Source organism: Ptychodera flava, chromosome 2 (genome assembly GCF_041260155.1).
Source record: "Ptychodera flava strain L36383 chromosome 2, AS_Pfla_20210202, whole genome shotgun sequence".
In the NCBI taxonomy this organism is placed as follows: Eukaryota; Metazoa; Hemichordata; class Enteropneusta; family Ptychoderidae; genus Ptychodera; species Ptychodera flava.
This window is the reverse complement of record NC_091929.1, coordinates 16,681,004-16,689,922: the sequence shown is the minus strand read 5'-3', so window position 1 is coordinate 16,689,922 and position 8,919 is coordinate 16,681,004. Positions and strand designations below refer to the sequence as shown.

Below are 8,919 nucleotides of genomic sequence, written 5' to 3'. Positions count from 1 at the left end.
ACGTCATGCGCGGGGTCAACGCTATTTATAGAACTGCGCTGGGCTCTGTTTTCATGGACACAAACTGCCAGAAGCCTGTAGGATGCGCTTTTGTATACAGTGCATTTCAAAAGGACGAACCTAAAACGGTTTTCATTTAATATCGACTCGTGTCGGTCGTGTGAAGTCGATCGGGTATCAGTTAATTCGAACGTAGGTGTACTGTAGCATTAGTCTGTGGCATCAGTTCGTACAATTAAAGGTTCATAATTTGTAGTTGTGTGAGTTGGTTATATCAGTTAATGTCGGAGAGTACAGCGTTAGTTGCGTGGCAGTTGTAGTAGTAGGTACATGCATGGTACATGTGACCTGTTTCGTTTTCAATTCAACTTCAACTTGGCTCATGTTCATTGGTTGTAAATAAGTTTGCTTAATTTCATTATCATATTTGTGATAAGTTCTTGTTTTAACAAAGACAGTATTTTTCCCTTAGTGTGTAGTAGGTAGCAATGAAAAATATATATCAAATTTGACGTTTCATTGTCTAAAAAAACAGTTGCCCATGTGGGCTACGACTGAAAGTAGTACAAGATGTACATAGTTGCACAAGGACCAACCCTGGTATACCAATCTGTTAGCACAGAGATACCGGGGAATTTCGAACCCTTTTAATTTATTTAATGTGACTCTTTATTTAATCTTATCCTCTGGGAGAGATGATTTGAATTAAAAGGGTATCAACAAACAAAAGATTTGTTTTATTGTTTCTTCTCTTGCTGTTTTATTGTATCATGTTTATGAGGACTTCTGGTTGACTACACAACAACAATTATGATGCAATATGTTGCACAATATTTTCTTTCAGGGTGTTTTGAATTGTTAATTATGCACACCTCTTTTATTCAAAAAACATTTAATTGTAGGATGCCGGGTATCAACATTCTCGCAGGCCAGAGCAATTATTTCCGCTCCGTTGACCTCCGCAAAAATCAAGCTCTGGCAGATTACGCCGGGAAACTGCGGAAGTATGAATGGGGTTAATTAATTATTCATGAGAACATATCATCAGAATTAGCCAATCACGAATACGTTTTACAAAGTCATGTCGGGTCGTAAGCTCCTCATCGTCTGTGTGTACACAATCGAGCTTTCAGGGCCTGAGATCCTCTGGTTCTGTTGCACCTCTTCCATATATGTTGCATTAAATCCGACAGCTTTCAAAATTTGACTGTTTTTCTGTCATGATCGAGAGCAACGGCGACACCATGTGAATATTTAAGCAATAACCCCCGCCGCAGGAGGGTATACACGAGATTTTGGTACAATGCGCGACATATAGCACGAGCCGATAGGCGAGTGCTATATGGAGCGAATTGTACCAAAATCGAGTGTATACCCGACTGCGAAGGGGGTTATTGCTATTATATTATATCAACTTGTGTGTCTTTGTCGTCTTGGTCCGGCATTTTCGTCAGTTTCAGCCCAAAATGCAGAAAACTGACGTCTGAGAGATCGAACGTCGGAAAATCATCGCCCGAGACCGAGCATTTCTATAAGTTTGGATTCACGTTGACAACACACGAACACAATATCCTACGATAACATACGCATTACGTTCATCAAAATGTCATTAACATTTACATGCAACACGAACTGCTTCAGACACAGAAATAGGTCAAGAGTTCAAAGCAAAAGAAAAAGTAACAATTTTTTTCGTAAATTTACATAAAAACAATAGCGCTGGCTTTTTTTTTTTTTGCGTAGTACACTAAAAATAGATTTGTCTCATTCACTGTCAGTCCGGTGTGCGCCAACCGACGTCGTAACATTCAGACAGAGGAGGTGGTGCAGTGGGGTTACAGGTTCTATTTTTGATGGATATTTTGGATAATTTGTGCCAGAAAACGTGAAGTTTTGAAATAATCCAGACATGGATTACGGCGACTGTATGGACATTGTAATATGCGAGCAGAGTGTGTTGCCCGATTCAGCGAGAGCTGGACGCTGACACAGTGATTTTCGTCGCAGTCGCCAGGAATGATCGCATTGTTATTTGAACTTCTTCAAGTTCTTGGTCTACATCGTTAGAACACCCTCGTCTGTTACAGCCCAAACTCTAGGAAGGAATATCTGACGTACCGTTACAGTGAGGAAGTTTCAATTTATTTGTGTATGAACGAATACTAGTAGTAGCTTCGTTATAAAGAGCGGTATGTCGCGTCTCGACTCTCCTGCTGAATCGATCAAGCAAACTACACAGTGCGCTGTTACCTATACAATTTTGTACATCATCATACCAAAATAAATGTGTTGCTTCGGAGATTTCTTTCATCATAGACTGCTTATTTTCACCAAGAGGTGAGTTACAGAACCATACTTTATCTCTGTATCGAAATTCGAACTCGGTCTTTGAAAACAAGCGGACTGTTTCGGATTAAGTTCAGAGCCACATCGTTCAAATGCACCGACCGAGCATTTTCAAAAATGCTGGTTTAGGGGCCCGTTTTAGCACTGCTATCAGTGCTAAAACAGTATTTTAGCATCGCTCTCGTCCAATCAGAATGGCGCATGGTAGCATGATATAATATAATATGGCTTCGATAGGTACACAGACTACGGCCATCAACGAACCCTACCCGGTCCCACTGCAAGGTCGTCCCCGTACACTCAGTGTGACTATTTTCGGACGATCTCGGTTCGGACATTCAAAGACATGCTGTTCGTTGTACTCACTTTGCTCCGTATTGATAGCGTTTTACAATTCATGATACCGCATATTAAGTCAAGTGACGCTGCTATCCCGTTTTGAATAATTAGTTTTTTTCGGTAGAAGGTATTTCGGGCGCTATAAAACTTCGCGAAGTTAACACACCGTACTATCTAAAGCAACACACAGAGACAGCCCATATCTGATGTAAGCACCATACACGTCGAAATATAGTTGCGTCGTCCATGGGTTGAACGTAACTAATTTATCACAAAATTTTTACAAAGAGTTTTCTCAACACATCGAAATTGAAAATCGAGGGTTTGAAGTTTCAAAATATCAATATTTAGCCCCTATAATCACATTCCAAATACGACGTCCCATTACTACGCACTCACTATGGAGTCAACAATTTGGCAACTTTGACCCCCCAAATACCACTTCCGTCCTGTTAACAGTTTTAGGATAAACACAATAAAGTTTCGAAGGGTATGGTAATAAGATTTCGTACTGCTCGTTATTTGTGAAACGGCTTTGGGCGAAATTCACTATACCCTGTCCGAAAATTGTCACCATCTAGGTCACACTGAGCGAGTGTACGCATAAGCTTATACGTGTTCGTACCCCGCTGAACTGCAAACCCATGGAACAGACTAAACCTCTCTTGGTTTGATTCCGTTGTAAGCGTAACTTTTGTGATGAATTAATGAAACATAATCGGACTTGAACAACTACGCAATTTCCCGATATCTGTGATTTCGGCAGTGTTGAGACGATCGGGAGCCTAGCGTACATTTGTGATTTGTATCGCGGAGCACCAGCTCGAATGAAAGGGCCCAATATACCATTCATACGTTTCTAGCTCCATGTATACCCAGGCCCACAGCACGATAAGAAAGCTTTCAGTGTGAACCTTAATGAAGAGATCGATACATAAACTTTATACATAACTTTTGGTACAGTAAATTTATGATCAATAGTTTTGACCAACGGGTTTTACACAGCGGTGTTGTTCTACGTCTGGTGGGACACTGTGCATAGCGAGGCGTGGGGCCAGCTGCTCCAGTTATGCGATACCCTTCGATATAACGCCCGTGAAACACGATGGGCCGGACGGCCTGCCATGCCTGGTAGCATACAGACTTGCCACCGCTGGTCCTTGTGCAAAGAAATCCATCTTTTCCTTGTAAAATAATTATCAATGGCGTCTTTTTGGTGTGAATAGAGCGGTTGAGTCGAAAAACATTAAACATTTACACATTGCGCGCTCTTCGTCGACAGTGAACGCTGTGTGTGGTAAGCACCAAGATCAGCTCTGTAACGGGCAATCTGATTGGCTCGTAGGTTTTTCCTCGACTATCATAGAGCCTTGCAGCAATGCGTGAACGCTAAACGTGGCCAGTGATACCACGGCCTTTTCGGCGTGGGTGATAAGACTCGCCGAAGAGGGCGTGGTGTACGACAATGGGGTATCAATTAAAATATTCCCTATTGACGTGGAGTTAGCATAACTAATTTATGAGTTAATACTTTATCTCTACCAGTCTGTAAATAGTTTTGAAAATTATATTTTGTTTTTAATACATAGGTTGAAAATACAGCATGCCAAAGAAGAAATATTGGCGAAAATCAGTTGTGAAACAACAAGTAAGTGTGTACAAAATTCTGCTCACGGGTGAGCAATCAAGTAGGCTTAAAGGGCTAGATCATCGGTTGTAAGTCTAGTCTGGTGTTAGTGCTTTTACATTTAATTAGTCTGTGTGTCTCAACATCCTGGTATGTTTGTGTAAGCTTACCACCATAATTCAATTATATGATTGTTCAGCCTCAGTAGACACATTATGCATTAAGTAAACAATTTCAGCAGAGTTATCGGCAATATTAGCACAAAAGGATGCAAGGTTAATATTTATTTACCAAAGACCATGGAAAATTACCAGAATGCAAGGCCATGCAGTGGTTATTGATATGTTGCGATAATTATATTGTTTATGTGGGCTGTGGATGCTTTGGAAAGTAAAAGCTCCTATGTGTGGTACTTTGTTGCCTATATTTTTGTTTTCAACACCCCATTGCTTGAATGTAACATGGTCACTGAGGAATAACTCAGCCACGGGTAGTGAACAAGTGTTCACTTGATCAGACAACTAAAAATTCAATTAGATAAATTATTAGTTGCAATTAAGTTTCATCAAATTTTATGAAACTGATAAGTCAGGGTGTATACTTGTTAGTAAGTACAAATATTGATGGGAAGCATGGCTGTTCTCTGAATTCTTGGCCAGGTGATCAGATATCAAAAATAATGTGAAATGTGAAATTAGCAAAAATCAAATTTCTGCCAATGAATGAATGTTACTTGAAGATGTCAGTTACATTATCCAGTAACTAGGTAACATTTCAATTATTATTAAAAAACATTGGTAAGCTGTCCCCCTTACACATACAAATGTTTCAAATACTTGTTTTTAGCTCACATTTGGTTATACCAATGTGAGTTTATCGTATAGGCTGAAGTCGATGGCGTCTGTATGTACGTATGTGTGTACAGTATGTCCGTCAACATCAAAAACACGCAAACGCTGCACGTTTCAGCTTGGTATTTGGTGTGTGGATGCATCCTGGGCTATAGATGGGATTTTGTTCAAATGAAGTCTGTGTTGCCAAAATTATGCAAATGAGCTTACAAAATGTGAAAATGGTTAAGCATTAATAACTCAAGAACCGCTCTTTTGATTGCTTTGAAAATTTGTGTGCAAGTACCTTAGGTGAACCTTATACAGTTTTATAAATATTGTGATAATATCCTTAATTTTGTATTTTTGCTGAATTTTTTGGTGATTTTTCTCATTTTCAGTAAAAATTCTTCTTCTCTGAAACCGCCAGCCCAATCGCTCTCAAATTTTGGTTGTCTCTTTGCAAGGGTGTTACTCTTCTAATTTGTTGAAATTATGACAAAATTAGGAAAATTACTATTTTTGAGCAATTTTGTCATTTTTGGTCAAAAATCTTAAACAGTATTTCCTTTTCAAAACCGCTGGACAGACAGCTTTCATATTTGGTACACAGACGTACAGAGATGACAATAGTTAGATATGTTGAAATTGTCCTGAAATATACAAATTTGTATTTTTAAGACAATATTATCATTTTGGTCAAGAAAACTTTATCTCAAAATTACTTGTTTGATAGCTTTGTAATTTGGTATAAAGTCCCTTGTTTGATAGCTTTGTAATTTGATATAAAGTCCCGAAAGACGTTATTAGATAAATTTTCTGCTCAAAGTGTTGGGAAACCCCAAAATTTTCTCAGTTTGTGACCTTAAATGACCTACACCAACCCAGGATATGTTGTGAGACAATTTTGAAGGCTGTGAACATAATTTTGTCATGTTTGGTATCATTTTGTAGGAAAATTTGATCCAGAAAACAAAGCTAAGGTGACTTTTTTCATTTTGGACCAATTTTTACAACTTTTCTATGTAAGACATACAAGAACCGATGAGAAATTTGGATCCAGGATAATTTCAGATGTTGTAATCACCGCCCACAGTGGAAGGCATTTCACTATCTGTTACTACCTTAAAGAGGCACTCCCACTTGGTAACATTTTTAAAACACATTTTTTTAATGCCAACGGTCGATATTTGACGTGGCGACTCCGCGCGGTTCGCGAGATATCGATAAAACATGTCATTTCCCGAGCGTATTTTTCACATTCCGAAGTTTTACGATCGTTTCTGGTAATGACCCGAAATCCCCCGAAAGTGTGTTGTTGTGCTGATTGACGATATTCTAAGGAGTCCAAAAACGTTCGAATGACGCATTTAATTTACCTCCTACTGCGATGACTTTATATACATCATTATCAATGCCTTTACCTCTGGTAATTCTTTTTTAAAACTTCTCCTTAGTTTTTGTCGTTTTCATTATTCTCAATCAGTTGTATTAAATTTTTAAACAATACCACATAGATATCAGTTTTTACGTGTAAAATATTAGTTGCCTCTGATGACTACATTTTGTCGTCTGCCACACAGTTACGCGTGGTTCGATACATAGCGGCCGCCGTGTGTGGTATGCGCGCATACCGCGCGGCGGCCACTATGCATACTATGTATCAACCGCACCTATCTGTGCTAGTCACCTATGCGAATTCTGGTGGAATCAGCAAACTTTGTTTTTCGGGGTTTTTTGCCGAGTCAGTAGGACTCGGCTTTCTCCCATGGGACATGACCGCTCACCGACGAGAGTGGTACTGCTGTGGCGTACAGCAGCGTCAGCGTAGACTCGTACTCCATAGCTTAGTTGACAATGGCCCCAGTGCCGAACATTCTATGTTCGGAAGCTGAATTCAGGTGGGCCACCGGAATTCAAACTTTAACTTTTTTGAGGACATTTTTTATCGATATCTCGCGAACCGCGTGGAGTCGCCACGTCAAATATCGACCGTTTGCATTAAAAAAATGTGTTTTAAAAATGTTACCAAGTGGGAGTGCCTCTTTAAGTGCGGTTTACATTAAAATGATAACACTCATGGCATTAATTAAAAAATCTTCAAGGTTTTAAATGTACTTCCTGTCATTTGGTCTTATGTAATACCAAGGGGTGGATCATTTGATATTCAGGAGGGGGTAGGGTCTAGAAGATTGATGATGTAGCATTACTTTTTTACCAGATCCCTTGTGCAATTTTTGCCCACTCCCAAGCCTTCTCAGACTCTGTTTTTTGTTGTTGACATTTGCTTATGTATTTAGGATCTGCTTCTCCCATTGCTATAGAAGTTGATATGCATGTTCCTAAAGATGACCTCAAGTACCTAAGTTGGAGACCTTATTTGCTTTTGTCATTCTTGTTTTTCCTGGTTTAAATTTTCTCGAATGGACCAATTCAAACCAAATGTGAGCACATAGTGTCCTTGACGGAATTTTTGAAGTTTTTTATCGTGCTACTAATGTACATATATTTTATTGATACAAATGTACTCTTTATAAATCACATGAAAATTAAGTGTATCAAGGTGATATGAAAATAGCATGAATTTGACACTTGAATGATATGCTTGTTAAACTAAATGCATTTTTTTGTTTCTTTTACAGCCTGGTGCTGGCAGGAGCCATGCTGATAATCGGCGTACGTCAGCTGACAATTCTGGTTTGGGTGGTTCCAGTGAGGCAAAACACCCATTACCATGTGATATATCTGTTGACAGTGATCGATACAATAAGAGTTTGCTACCATACGATAGTATTCTATATGAAAGTACCTTAAGCAACTTACACTCAAGCATCCTATTCATAAGTGAACCATCCATAAGCAACCTTTACAACAAAAAATGTCATGTACCACAAAACAGTGCACAAATACAGTCCAACAGTAGTATACTGCCTACAGATCCTTTTTTACTGCAAAGTAAAACTATTCAGACTCAGAAAAGCAACTGTCAGAAGCTTGAATGGGAAAGTTACACTATAGGCCATGTTATCCAAGCTAGTATTCATCAAGGGAGTCCTGTTTTCATGAATCTTCAAGAGGTAAACAATGCACTTGTAATGCCCTTGTATACTTATGTGTATCTCAAGACAATGGATGATTATGGCTTGCTATAATCATGGTTAACGTGGGGAAGGGCACGGAGACGCAGGCCATTCTACCTTTGCCTCACAACCACGCCTCGCACTTTTGCTGAACACACAATGAACCCTTGCCTCTCGAATCACAGCTGCTTCTTGTCCACCCTCACTATCAAATATGAATGCCACGCATGCCTTGCATGACGTCCAACCCGTTATCTGCTCGCATCACTGACCATCAGCTATCCGTGCATACCCCCCTTGGCCAAAGCCATTTGCCGCCACTTCAGCTCCTGCAACGATAACGTACACATCACAAATCCTTCACGCATCCCGACCATGGGTAAAACAAAGAAAAAGACCGGGCAAGCTGCCGGCCGATCTTCATCGCGACCGAAGCGGACTCCGAAGCACCTTGATCCCTACTTGGTACGGAGACAACAGGCTCAACCCGATGACCAGAGCCCTACCACTTCGAACCCCGATGCAGCACCAATGCAGGGAGCGACAGACCACATCTCCAAACTCATTGAGGCTGGAATCGCCACAGCCGTCGAATCGATCCGACGTGACCTGCAAGTCCAAACGACCGGTGCTGCTGGCCTGACGGCACATCACCCATCAAGCCACCCTATCACTTCCGCCCACACAGATACTGGAC

The 8,919-nt window shown here is 40.2% G+C and overlaps 2 long non-coding RNA genes across 2 annotated transcripts in view; one reads left to right on the top strand and one right to left on the bottom strand.

The window, feature by feature from the left end:
* Window positions 1-8,919, bottom strand: part of LOC139115871 (uncharacterized) — a 145,216-nt gene that overhangs the window by 126,734 nt on the left and 9,563 nt on the right. The window lies entirely within an intron of this gene.
* LOC139115864 (uncharacterized) lies at window positions 83-8,264 on the top strand. The gene is made up of 3 exons (XR_011548199.1): window positions 83-128; window positions 4,275-4,333; window positions 7,785-8,264. It is a non-coding gene; the product is annotated as an uncharacterized lncRNA (long non-coding RNA).